Below are 12,937 nucleotides of genomic sequence, written 5' to 3' on the forward strand. Positions count from 1 at the left end.
ACCGGCCCACTATTCTCAAGCCACGTACGTTCACACTGGCTGGGAATGGATGTTTTACATAAACATCCATTCACAGCCTGCGAGGTAACACTTACATCATTCTATGGTCGGCGAATGATGTGGAACGTGCACGTGCATATGCGTGCACGTTCTGAAGGAAGTGGGCGGGCAGCTGACAACCGGTGATGTCAGCTGCCTGTCCTTCGAACCACATGAGAACGCCCATGAAATGCTTGCTGTTCCCACTGTCCTTCTCCACTCCCCTCCACACACACACACAATGGAGGTTATTCTGATCGGAGCGGCCAAACGTGCGTACGTTCCATATTAACGTACGCTCTCCGTACGCGGCCGTTGGGGTTAAGTCCACCCACAATTCAGCCGCATACGTACGGCCAGAAACGACGTCGAAGGGGAGTGGCGTACAATTGAGCGTACGCCAACGTACACGGACGGACCAGCCCTTAGACTCCGACAACTGGCGTACAACAGAGCGTACGCCACCATTTACGGACGTCTCTCGTCCGTCTTCCCGCCGACTTCTTGCGGCTATCTGAGCGTACGCCAGCTTGTACGGAGGGGTCCCTATTGTTTTCAATAGAAAACTCAGCTTATGTCACCGCTCGTGAGAGTGAGCGTACGTCCGTGCACGCTGGCATACCCTTCACATATATGGACCTGCAAATCTTGCCTTTCAACTACAATTCAGACAATTAATTAATTATTCTAATTGTTATTCAATTATTGTTTTCTATAAACTTAATTGTCTACCTTAATAAAGACCCTAATAAAACAACATTTTAACCCTCATTACATGTATATTTATTATGTTCTAATGTTGCATTTTAATCACTATCTATGTGTCCCCACATTGCTGTTACTTTTAAATCAAGTTATGTTGGTGTTTGTGTATATGTACTAAATTATGTCCATAATTAGTTTGATCTGATTTTTTAACATGTATACCTACCCTGATGTTATGTGTGATGTTTTCATCTAACAACATTACACATTCATGCATTTTCACTATGTGTTATTTAACTCAAAAACACACACATTCACACAGCAATCGTTGCCCCTCACATCAAAATACAAATATAACTTACATTACACATCTGTATGTACCTGCCCTTACAAACCTGCAAACATATTTTTTAATCACAACACAGGCAACTTCTCTCTGAACAGAAATATTTATTATTAACATATAAACTGAAAAACTTTTAAAATAAAATTATAAGCGGGCCTCGAGTTGGCAAAACAGGATGTGGAGGTACAGGAGAGTCAGGAATATCTCCTGTATGATGACTGCCACCTCCTCCTGGTGCTGTTCATTGTCTGTAGTGAAGGGATAAAAAAAAAAAAATATATATATATATATATATATATATATATATATATATAATATACACAAATGTTTGTTGTATTTGTACATAATAAAAAGGTGTGAGTTATGTGTGAAGGCCACATACATTTTTAAACTACATTGAAGATGGGTCTGCTGTAAACACAGTACTAAAAAATAATATGTTAACACACACATACTGTACATAGTAAATAACATTAATTAAATTACTCCTTCTTGGATGAATGTATGCTGTATCCCAATTGGTAGTTTGGTTTTGGGGGACTCACCTCTAACCTCACAATTAGGCTGTGCTACAGTATTTAAGGGTTCTGACATTGTTGCGGCTTAAGCACTCCTTACTATTTTAAATTTAGGACATTGCTGTACAAATTATAGGCCTAAAGCTATGTTTGTAAAGCATGCATCCGCATGGCCTCACACACTATTAACAAAACAATCTATAAATTAATGTTGCACATCATGCTGGGAACTGGAGTTACCCAACACCTGGACCCACATAACTACAACACCACTAATGTCGGATATCTCATTGGATGTACTGTTATGTCAATTATTCAAGGGGTGAGGCATGGCCACACTCCAAAAAACCACCAAGGGGACCCTTGTTCCTGGAGAAGGACAGGCCACACCTCATGGTCGCCCTGCAGTGATATGTTGCAACTAATGTTGATGTTGGATACACATATGTGGTTGTTGTGATTGTTTATGTGTAGAAATGTGTAGGTAAACATTAGACACATTATTTACTTACGGCTAGTTGAGCCATCCTGCTCGCCGCTGGTTGGGTGTCCGGTGGTTGGGGGGGTCAGGAGCAAGGGGGATGGGATAGGACTTGGGATACTGGTAGTGGGTTGGAGTGGGGATTGGAGAGGTTTGGGGGTGGGTGGTGGAGAGGTGTAGGGGGGTTGGAAATGGGGTGGGGAGGGGGTGGGGGTAGGGGAGGGGGTGGGGGTAGGGGAGGGGGTGGGGGTAGGGGAGTGGCTGGTGCAAGGGGATGTCGAAATTTGGTGGTCCCCAGCTGGACCCATTGTCTCCTCCTCTTCCTCCTCCTCTTCCTCCTCCTCTTCCTCCTCCTCTTCCTCCTCCTGGGCTGCCTGCTCCCGGGCTGCCTGCTCCCGGGCTGCCTCCTCCCGGGCTTCCATGCGTGCCCTTGCCCGTGCTGAAATTTTCATGTTGATGGCATAGAAATCGAAGGTTGGGTTTCATAAAAATGGGGGAAAGAAAATTTCACATTAGTCATGCTCATAACCTTACAAATTCTCATTGCTGTTATATTTCAGACATTTATCATGCAAACTAATTGATATGCTACACCCAAAAACAGAGCGACTACTTAAACCCCCCCTATACACCCCCTATCCACCCCCTATCCACCCCCTATACACCCCCTATACACCCCCTATACACCCATATACACCCCCTATACACCCCATATACACCCCCTATACACCCCCTATACACCCCCTATACACCCCATATACACCCCCTATACACCCCCTATACACCCATTTACACCCCATATACACCCCCTATACACCCCCTATACATCCCCTATACACCCCCTATACACCCCATATACACCCCCTATACACCCCCTATACACCCCCTATACACCCCCTATACACCCATATACACCCCATATACACCCCCTATACACCCCATATACACCCCATATACACCCCCTATACACCCCCTATACACCCCCTATACACCCCCTATACACCCATATACACCCCCTATACACCCCCTATACACCCCCTATACACCCACATACTCATGAACATATTTATAAAAATTACAGAAATCATTGAAAAAAAACGCAGACATACTAGTAAATAAAAACTTACATCGGGCAATATGGCGGCGAAGTGTGGAAAGCATCACTGGCTGCCGCCGGCGCAGGTCAGACCAGCGCCGCTCAACTTGTGCCAGGCTTCTGCGGACGCCGGTCCGGGCGTAGATTAGCCGGCGGGCAGCATTATATGCCCGCCGCTTGTCCATGTTGGACACATATGGGCCCCTGGGCCCCAGCCGCCGGTCCATGACCTCAACCAAGGCCAACAGCTCCTGGGTAGAAAACGCCCTAGCCCTGGTTGAAGTCATATTGGCAATGGCGCAGTTATTAATTGCAGGTACATATATCACTTTTGGTGCTTGCTGATTGGTGTAAAAAAATTGTTTGTTTAGTATTAACTTTATTAATCCTTCTTACATTAACAAACTGGATGCGAATAGAAACTTACGCGGACCGTTCTGATATACACACACCATAACCAACAGCATGCTTTCAATGTATAGAGAGACGTACTGTATATACAGTGTGCGGAAAATAATACACGCAACCGTCTACTAATAAATACGCTGATAAAAGGGCACAATACACCGATTTCCATGGAGAGACGTACTGTATATACAGTGTGCGGAAAATAATACACGCAACCGTCTACTAATAAATACGCTGATAAAAAAGGCACAATGCAACATGTTGGCGTATGACAATTTCATACTCATTACATATGTAAGGAAAGCATTATAACGTGATGTTTTGAAATGTGACTCAGAAAGCATACACGAACTCCAACAGATACCAGCTGACAACACTCATCATTGGAATGACAGGTGCACACATTTCACGATGTAGCACACAATGCTCCACAACCTGTGTATGTGCATATACAGGTGATTGATCAGGTGCGTTGAGACCTGCGTAATTTAAGCGGGAATTATCGCTGGGAAATATCGGCGTAAATTAGCAACTACATTGCGGGGAAAAATATACGCCCCCTTGTTCGTGGCGGGAGATTACCATATAAATATTCAGTCAGATGCAGGCCAGAATTGCTGCAAACATGTCTAACTCAGATGATTCCGCAGCTGAGGACGCTCTACAGAGAGCTACAGCAGAATCCCTGCTTGAAGCTTTGCAGAAGAGGGAACAGGAGCGGAGAAGGAGGGCCCAAGAGAGAAGTAGCCTGCAAGACCGAGCGGGCCCCTCACTAACAGGCCCTGATCAAACTGCACCAGCTCCACAAGGGCCAAGCAACCAGCCAGAACAAGAGGTTGCATCTCTCCAAACAGGTGTGACCCAGCAGGTGCATGGTGAGAGAACTGGGGCCACCAGAAAACGTGCTGCAACATCTAGGGTGAGGACTGAGCAGGATACCACCACCAAAAAGAGAAACCCTGCATTTGTAGAGGCAGAATTGCGAATTTTAGTGCCCAGGGCACGCGAATGGATAGAATTGCCAACCAGAAAGCCGGGTGCCAGTGCAAGGAGAAACCTTTGGGACAAGATCACAGAGGAAGTGAACCAGGTGTCACCAGTGGTCAGAGATTGGCTAGCGGTGAAGAAAAGGCAAGTGTGTTTGTCCCCCTGATAATGTCATATGTGTGTACATATGTTACATGTATGTTTTAAGAATAATAGAAAGGTGTGTTTGTAGATAGTGCTACACTTCAATGTCACATGTGAACACAACCATGTCTAATAACCCACATTTATATATAAAAACATGCTCCATTGGTGTGATGTGAGGTTATGGGCACAGTTCTGCTCATGTGAAGTATGTGAAGTATGTGATGGGACAAGAGAAAGTGTGTTTTTGAAAGAGTTGTTGTAACATGTTCCATATGATGCTACTGAAACAAGAATGACCAAACTGTGCACATGTAACTGGTGAGAAACTACACATCCCAGTATGCCATCCCATAGTTAAATTACTCCATAATAACCACACTGTCAAGCTATGGTGGAATGTGTAGTTTCACAACAGGTGGAGGTGCATAATTTGGCCATGGATGATGTAATTTCTGCATAGTGATCTATGTATGTGCATTTAGTGGCCTAATGAATGAGATGAGACACTGAAATGCCTCCTAATGGAGACATTAATGTGTGTGTGTGGGACATATGGCTAAAAAACATAAGATCACCCACACTAGGAAATGTCACGTAGTCATGATGTTCACTAGCACAGTGGTGCACATATCTCATGGTGATATTTGTATTTTTAAACTTGTAGGTGGACAGACTTCAAAACGACACTGAAGAGGAAGATGACTGACCGGTACAACCACAGCATGTCCACCGGGAGGGGGCCTATGCCAGATAATTTGGAATATACCCCCCTGGAGCCGGATGCCTTGGATGTCATTGATGTGGCCGAGGTCAGGGGGATATCCAATATGGATAGTGAGCTTCCGGTGGAGGTCTTTGCTGCTGCTTTTGATGGTAAGTCACAGTAATGCATTGTATTTTGTAAGATATTTTTTAGTGCGTATGTGATGGTGACATTGTTTTCAATTATTATCCTAGAAGAAGCAGAAACCCAGGATGAACCGGCAGCATCTTCCTCTGCAGAGCCACAGGTGGAGCAAGTGGTCCAGCCTCCACCAAGACAACACCCCCAGACACAGGACACATGGGATGCCAGCTTGATGGTGACGCTGGAGAGGATCAAGAAGCAAGGGGAGGATGCTGCGGTGCGTCAGCAGCAGGTTGTGGAAATTCTGGCGGATTGGAAGGCCACAAACAGGCAGCAGTGTGAGGCCTTCAACCGCATGAATGACACTCTGGCGGCAGGCATGCAAAGCATTGGCCAACACCTCAGCCGCCAGAATAAAATTCTTGCGGAGCTGCTGACCACCGCCAGGTCCCTAAGGGACAATCCCCCATCTGCTGGCCCACCCCAAGCTGCTCCCCAACCTTCCACCTCTGCTGACCCTCCTGTGTCCACTAGGGGAAGACGCCGCAAGCCATCTGAGCCAAAGGCCCCTGTCCCCAAGGCCCCATCTAAAAAGGGGAAAAAAGGGCCCAAATAATGAGACCTGGTTCACTTCCTCTGTGGTTGGACCCCAAATGTTTAAATTGCACTGGACATCCACTTCCTGAGTTGGCCATCGATCCATTTTCGTGCCATGGGCATTAAAGTTCTTATTTTGACCTCTACAAATGCAGGATAAATTTTTGGTGGTGTGTATCTTGCTTAATATTCACCCTGGTTGTTGCAGTACGTATTCTGGTGTCCCCATTTCTTTCACCATTGCATTTGCAGGGTAACACATGTTTGGAGATATGCAACCTCCTTTTCTGGCTGTTTTTTTATTTTTGTGTATATTTTATTTGTTTATTTAATTTCTGACATTAAAGTGTCAAATAAGCTGTGATGCTGAACAGCAAATAAATTTATTTTACCAATTAAAACACAATTGTTGTATGTGTAATTTCTTGTGTGAAAAAAATACTACATTTATGTGTACTTACGTAGAAGTTTCCCATGTGTAACCCTCTCCATGGCCATTCCCATGTTCCTATCCAACTTTTCCCTGCTAATTAGTTTGTGTCAGCACATGTGCAGAGCAACTTAATAGGTGAGAAATCAGTTTGTGTGCAGGTGAGGTAGCTCCTACATTAGTAGGTAAAAGCAGGTCCAGAACAATGCTTTCCTCATGGAGTGGGTGAGGTAGACAAACAAGGGTCAAAAGGTACATTTGTGTAGGAATGCATATGTGTCCTCCCTAAAAAAAGATGTGTGAATCGGCCAAACATGATAAAATTGCTTGTGGACAAACATGTTTAACTTTGTACATATATATGATTTTACAGTGTCATAAGCAGATGTAGGAATCCTTTGTTAGAGAGATGTGAGTGCAATAATGTGATTGGTGGCATCTTACATGCAGAGTGTAGTAAAATCCAATTCATAGCAGATCAGATAGTGGTACAGGTCTGTATTTTAGGTACTATACAAAGATTGTGTGCAAAATAGTGGGCATGGGCTTAAAACATTGCTGAAACATACTTTGTAGGTGTTAGATGTGGTTTATGTTATTGTATCATAAATACAAAACCTATGTTTGTATTAGATTGAACACGTTGACACATGTCGACTTGTGTAGATTGAGTGTGCTACTGTGTAAAGTCTATGAAAGCAGGTAGTGAATGTGTATAACTGTTTAACAAATAGCTACCTTAGCATATATAAGCAGGTCTTAAAAAGATTCTTACCTTAAATTAAACAAACCTTTAAATGTCGAGAAGTATAGAAAGATAAGCTTCCAATGTGTTTGAGTGCTGTGTGTGGCTTGCAGGTAGTGAAATCATGGTTTGGACTTAATAGACTGCAGCATTGCTTATTACATTCAGGTGTATGTGTTTGAGTAGTAATCAGCGTAAATTAGCAAACCCAGGCGCACGCTGGCATGCGGTATCTGTAGGGGTGGTCTGAGGTGGCGGTTGGCGGGCGCCTGTTTTGTGTCCGAAATGAACGGTGCTTTAGCCGATCGTGCGGTAGTAGCACCGTTCATTTTTGGTGCACACCCCCGTGTACGCCCATATTTACGCCCATTTTCCCTCATTATTTCGGCCGCTCCCCTCATCACGCCCCTATGCCGCCCCCAATGCCCGTACACTCGCGTACAGGTTTTTTCGCACGGAGAGACCCGTCCGTAAGCGTTGTGGAGTGTTCGCGCCTGCGCATTGGCGATTGTACGCATGCGCAGATCATTAAAAACCCCGGAACGTACGCGTACGGCCCGGCCGCACCAACCAGAATAAGGCCCAATGTCCTGGGTGCGTATACACATGCACAGAAATGCACATGAGTAGTAGACAACATCAGTGCCCATGCGAACGAAGGGCTACTGCGAACGGACCTGAGTATGGTCCTATGTCCAGTAATAAAGTAATATCTTGCTCAGAGGCCCTGCCACCGATCCCAATTACCACCTTTGCAACAACAAAAAACGTGCACTAATGTGACATCCTGCTATAGTCACAGTTATGTTATTAGAAAGCCATAGTGATGTTATTAGAAATAAGAGACATTTAAGGGAAGGGGAATTTATGCACTGGTTATAAAGTACTGTGTCTAGACTGGAGAACAATAAGCGAATTGGTACTGCTCCTAGCTACATAACAATTCAGTGGAGTGTTCATCACGGCGCAGAGCTAATAAAGTTGATTTGAGTGTGATGCAGGGGCTGAACGGCAGTTTGGCACAGCGGCAAGGAGTTGAGAGCTGGCCGTTAACAGCTGTGGGCAGTTCGTTTGGAGCAGTGTTACAGAGCAGAGCTGCGCATTAGACAGACGGAGTGGCAGCTAAAGTACAGGGTGCCGTACTTACCCAAAAGTCCTGGTGCAAGTGACGGAGCAGAGACACCGGTGTTTGCGGAGCCATCTGTTAGAGCTGCAGCAGCAAAGAGTCCGGTGGCTTCCTCGGGTGTGGAGGAAGATGAGAGACCTAAAAGAGACATAAGCACTGCGTCATGGTGGAGGCCGGATCCGGCAGCATCGCTGACATATGAAACGCCCTGGGGAGTGGTGAGTGTAAATCCCGCCCCGGACAGTCAGTGTTCCCTGATATCGTTCCCCAATATCCCTGGCACTCAGAGTGACTGCGCTAGGGGAAGGGCGAAACCCGACCAATCAGGTCAGGGGAGGCCTTAGGGGAGGTATCATACAAGTTGCAGTGTAAACGCTGTCGTAGCTTTGGAAAGGCAGAAAATCCAGTCAGAAGCATAGGGCTAAACCCGATGGGAAATGTCAGGGGACGCCCACAAAGTGTCAGTACCAAATCCAAGGAGCTGCTAGATATATAAATACACCAAGCAGGAGCCTCACTAGTGGCTCAGTGAAGAAGGAGAAGAGGGTTAAACCCGGCTCAGAGCCAGGGGAAGCCTATAGCAATCTATCCTTCACTACAGAGTCAATGGCCCAAAGTGTAGCCAAGGAAACGGATCTGGAGAACATTGAACTTAGCTGGGAATTACTATATCAGTGACTGCTAGAAAGGATTATATATTCAGGGACAGAGAGCCACTAACTCTAAGCAGAGTTACATTAACCAGCGGGGCTGAAAGGTATATCGTGATAGACTCTGTGGTTACATTGTGTATACTTACTATGCCAAGTTCTGTAGTTACAGTACATGTGTAGATTATAGAAGGAATCTGTAATAGGATTAGACATAGAGTTTAGTTATTAGTAAGAATTTATATACATTATTGCGCAATAATATTGTAGCAGTTTTAAGTAACAGTAGTGAAAGGCCTATCACTTATTTATAACATTTAGTTAAGCAAATGTATTGTTCAGGTTTGTTTGTAAACAACTGAGGTAAGGTTAAGAGCTGGTGAATCCTGATCGGCTGGGAGACGGCGGAGGCTTGGAGAAGCAGATCATCCAGTATAATAAAATTTTGTTAGTCTTTGTGTGCACATTTGATGTAGAGATACTATTGTTCATGGAGTATCATTGTTATGCCTAAATTTATTGTTATTCCACTGTTATATTCTGGTTAAATAAAGCTTACAAAGAACGAATCCTGTGTGGATATCTGAAAGAAAGAAAACCTGAATACTTACCGGTTTGGAGAGGGTGACATTTGGCGTCAATTGAACAGGATCAGAACAACATTGGAACATGTCGTCGGACGAGCAAAATGATGTGCTGGGGAACCAGGGGAATGGTGTGTCGTCCAGCGTGCAGACTGAGCCCATGAATATGGGCACTAATCCAATTACGCTGCCTTATTATTTCGGGGCCCCATGGCTGCCCATGTATTCCGGAGAAGAAACGGATGGCGATGGAAGTGTATTCAAAGCATTCCAAAAAAGGATTAGGTCTATGTTTAAGTTGTATCGGCCAGGAGAGGATCAGCAGATAGAGATACTGTTGGGTCAGCTGAAAGGGGCAGCCGCAAGAGAGGTGGCCTCATGGCCGTCGAGCCAGAAACGGACGGCAGAGCAAATATTGAAAAAATTGGCGAAAACCTTCGATACCAGCACGATGCCGGAGCGTAAGAGTCGTTTTTACAGTAGAAAACAGAAGTCCGGAGAAACCCTTAGAGACTTTGCGCTGGGGTTACAAGAGGCCCTACGTGATGTAAAAGGAGAAAGTCATGTGGAAGGGAATGAAGAAGATGACGAGACACTGATTACCCAGTTTATTGAAGGAGTCAATAACGAGGGAATTAAAATACAATTAAAGATGTTGAGGTTGCAGAACAGCTTGAAAACCTTCGAAGAGTTCAAGGGAACTGCTATAAAGGTGATGGGAACGGTGCGACCGAAAGAGGTGGACTTCCCCGAACTGCCAGGATTTCAGGAAGGGGTGAGTGAAGATGGTACCGTGGTAGTGGTGGAGGAAGTGAGGAACAGACCTGCTTTATCACAGAATGTGCAAGCTCCCACAACGGATCTGGCATTCACGCTAAAAGGACAGGTAGAAGATTTAACAGCGGAAATAAATGAAATCCAAAGAGAAGTACAAAAGTTAGCCCAAGTACACAATCCCCCGTTCACTGAAACTGGGTGGTGCCCAAATGATAGACAAGGTCTGAACGAGTGGCGAGAATTCATGCCCACAAGAGGACGTCGGGCAACTGATCGCTTTGACTCTCAGGGTCGCCCTATTTGTCGGAGGTGTGGGCAGTGTGGCCATATAGAGAGAATGTGCAGGAGTGAGAAAGCGTTAAACCAGCAACCCTCGCGGAAGGAGACCGATCCTCGGGGGAACTAGCAGCTCAAGGTCTATCTTCGGAGGAGTGGTGTTCCCAATATATTGGACATTGCCCTGTGATACCTATCAAAATTGAAGGAAAGGAAGTGCTCGCTCTTTTGGATACAGGATCACCGGTTACTACTATACAACAGGGATTCTTTAACCGGCATTGGGAATTGACAGAGACTTTACCCTCGCCCCCGTCCTGGTTGAGGTTGTTGGCTAGCAACGGTCAGTACATCTCTTGTGGGGGATACTGTGAAGTAAATATACAAATAGGACAAGCTGTTATGTCCAATCAAGGATGCTTGATCACAAACGTAAATGACCCGTTGGTTCCTGCCATCATCGTGGGCATGAATGTCTTAAGAAATTGCCCTGCGGAACTAACCTCAATACTGACACAGAAATTGTACAGCCAACCTCAGATTCTGACCCAAATTATACAGCACTCTATCTATGGCCGGAGAAGCCCGGCAGGGAAGAGAGTGCTGGCTACTCAGGTGCAAGGAACTGTTACGTGGTTTAATGTCCGCAAGAGGTATGGTTTCATCAACCGGAATGACACTAAAGCTGATGTCTTCGTTCATCAGACGGCTATAACAAGAAATAACCCCCGGAAGTTGCTGCGCAGTGTCGGAGATGGCGAGGTGGTGGAGTTTGATGTGGTAGAAGGAGAGAAGGGTGCTGAGGCAGCCAATGTGACTGGCCCTGGCGGTCTACCGGTTAAAGGAAGCCGATTTGCTCCCAACAGGCGCCGGTACCGCCGGCGGTCTTACCTGCCAAAAGTAGAGTATGCTGCAGAAGCTAGAGAAGAAGGAATCAGCCTGTACCAAGCAAGAGGAGAGGAAAGAGTGGAAGAAACATTCCCTCCACAGAGACCTGTTCAATGTGAAAGTCCACCACCATTCCTCCACCAACGATGTTTTGTCAAAAGAAACCGAGCCGCGAGACAGAAACTTAACACCATTCCCGAGGGGACCGAAGTTATACAGCCTGACGGGGTGAACGAACATGAGCATCGGCTTAAACTGGCTGAGAATGTAGTGAAAGAAAAGACGGAGACAGCCCACCCTCAATCTCAATCAGGGCTTGATTATGGTCCAGCTACAAATGTTGCATCAGACCAAGTTTGGAAGATGGATGGTCAACGGAGTAATGAGTTAGCTCCCTTCCGGGAATCGGAATCAGGTGCGATTGTCCATCTTCCAGCTACAGCCACTGGGGTGTATGAGATAAAAAGGGATGTGGATAACCACCAAGTTCTTAGAATGGTAATTAGTACCTATGTTCTGTGTATTTAATTTGTGATGTTTATTACTGCTGTAATCCAGGGATGGTTTTAAGATGCATGAGGACATGCAATTAATTAGAGGGGTAGAATGTGACATCCTGCTATAGTCACAGTTATGTTATTAGAAAGCCATAGTGATGTTATTAGAAATAAGAGACATTTAAGGGAAGGGGAATTTATGCACTGGTTATAAAGTACTGTGTCTAGACTGGAGAACAATAAGCGAATTGGTACTGCTCCTAGCTACATAACAATTCAGTGGAGTGTTCATCACGGCGCAGAGCTAATAAAGTTGATTTGAGTGTGATGCAGGGGCTGAACGGCAGTTTGGCACAGGGGCAAGGAGTTGAGAGCTGGCCGTTAACAGCTGTGGGCAGTTCGTTTGGAGCAGTGTTACAGAGCAGAGCTGCGCATTAGACAGACGGAGTGGCAGCTAAAGTACAGGGTGCCGTACTTACCCAAAAGTCCTGGTGCAAGTGACGGAGCAGAGACACCGGTGTTTGCGGAGCCATCTGTTAGAGCTGCAGCAGCAAAGAGTCCGGTGGCTTTCTCGGGTGTGGAGGAAGATGAGAGACCTAAAAGAGACATAAGCACTGCGTCATGGTGGAGGCCGGATCCGGCAGCATCGCTGACATATGAAACGCCCTGGGGAGTGGTGAGTGTAAATCCCGCCCCGGACAGTCAGTGTTCCCTGATATCGTTCCCCAATATCCCTGGCACTCAGAGTGACTGCGCTAGGGGAAGGGCGAAACCCGACCAATCAGGTCAGGGG

The 12,937-nt window shown here is 45.7% G+C and overlaps 1 long non-coding RNA gene across 1 annotated transcript; it reads right to left on the reverse strand.

Moving 5' to 3' along the window:
* Nucleotides 1-8,399: 8,399 nt before the first annotated feature.
* Nucleotides 8,400-12,690, reverse strand: LOC146007271 (uncharacterized). The gene is made up of 3 exons (XR_014444308.1): nt 12,624-12,690; nt 9,272-9,319; nt 8,400-8,610 (listed from the first exon to the last, which is right to left on the reverse strand). It is a non-coding gene; the product is annotated as an uncharacterized LOC146007271 (long non-coding RNA).
* Between the last annotated feature and the right edge of the window lie 247 nt (nt 12,691-12,937).

This window comes from Crinia signifera, chromosome 6 (assembly GCF_055691185.1).
Source record: "Crinia signifera chromosome 6, ASM5569118v1, whole genome shotgun sequence".
NCBI lineage: Eukaryota > Metazoa > Chordata > Amphibia > Anura > Myobatrachidae > Crinia > Crinia signifera.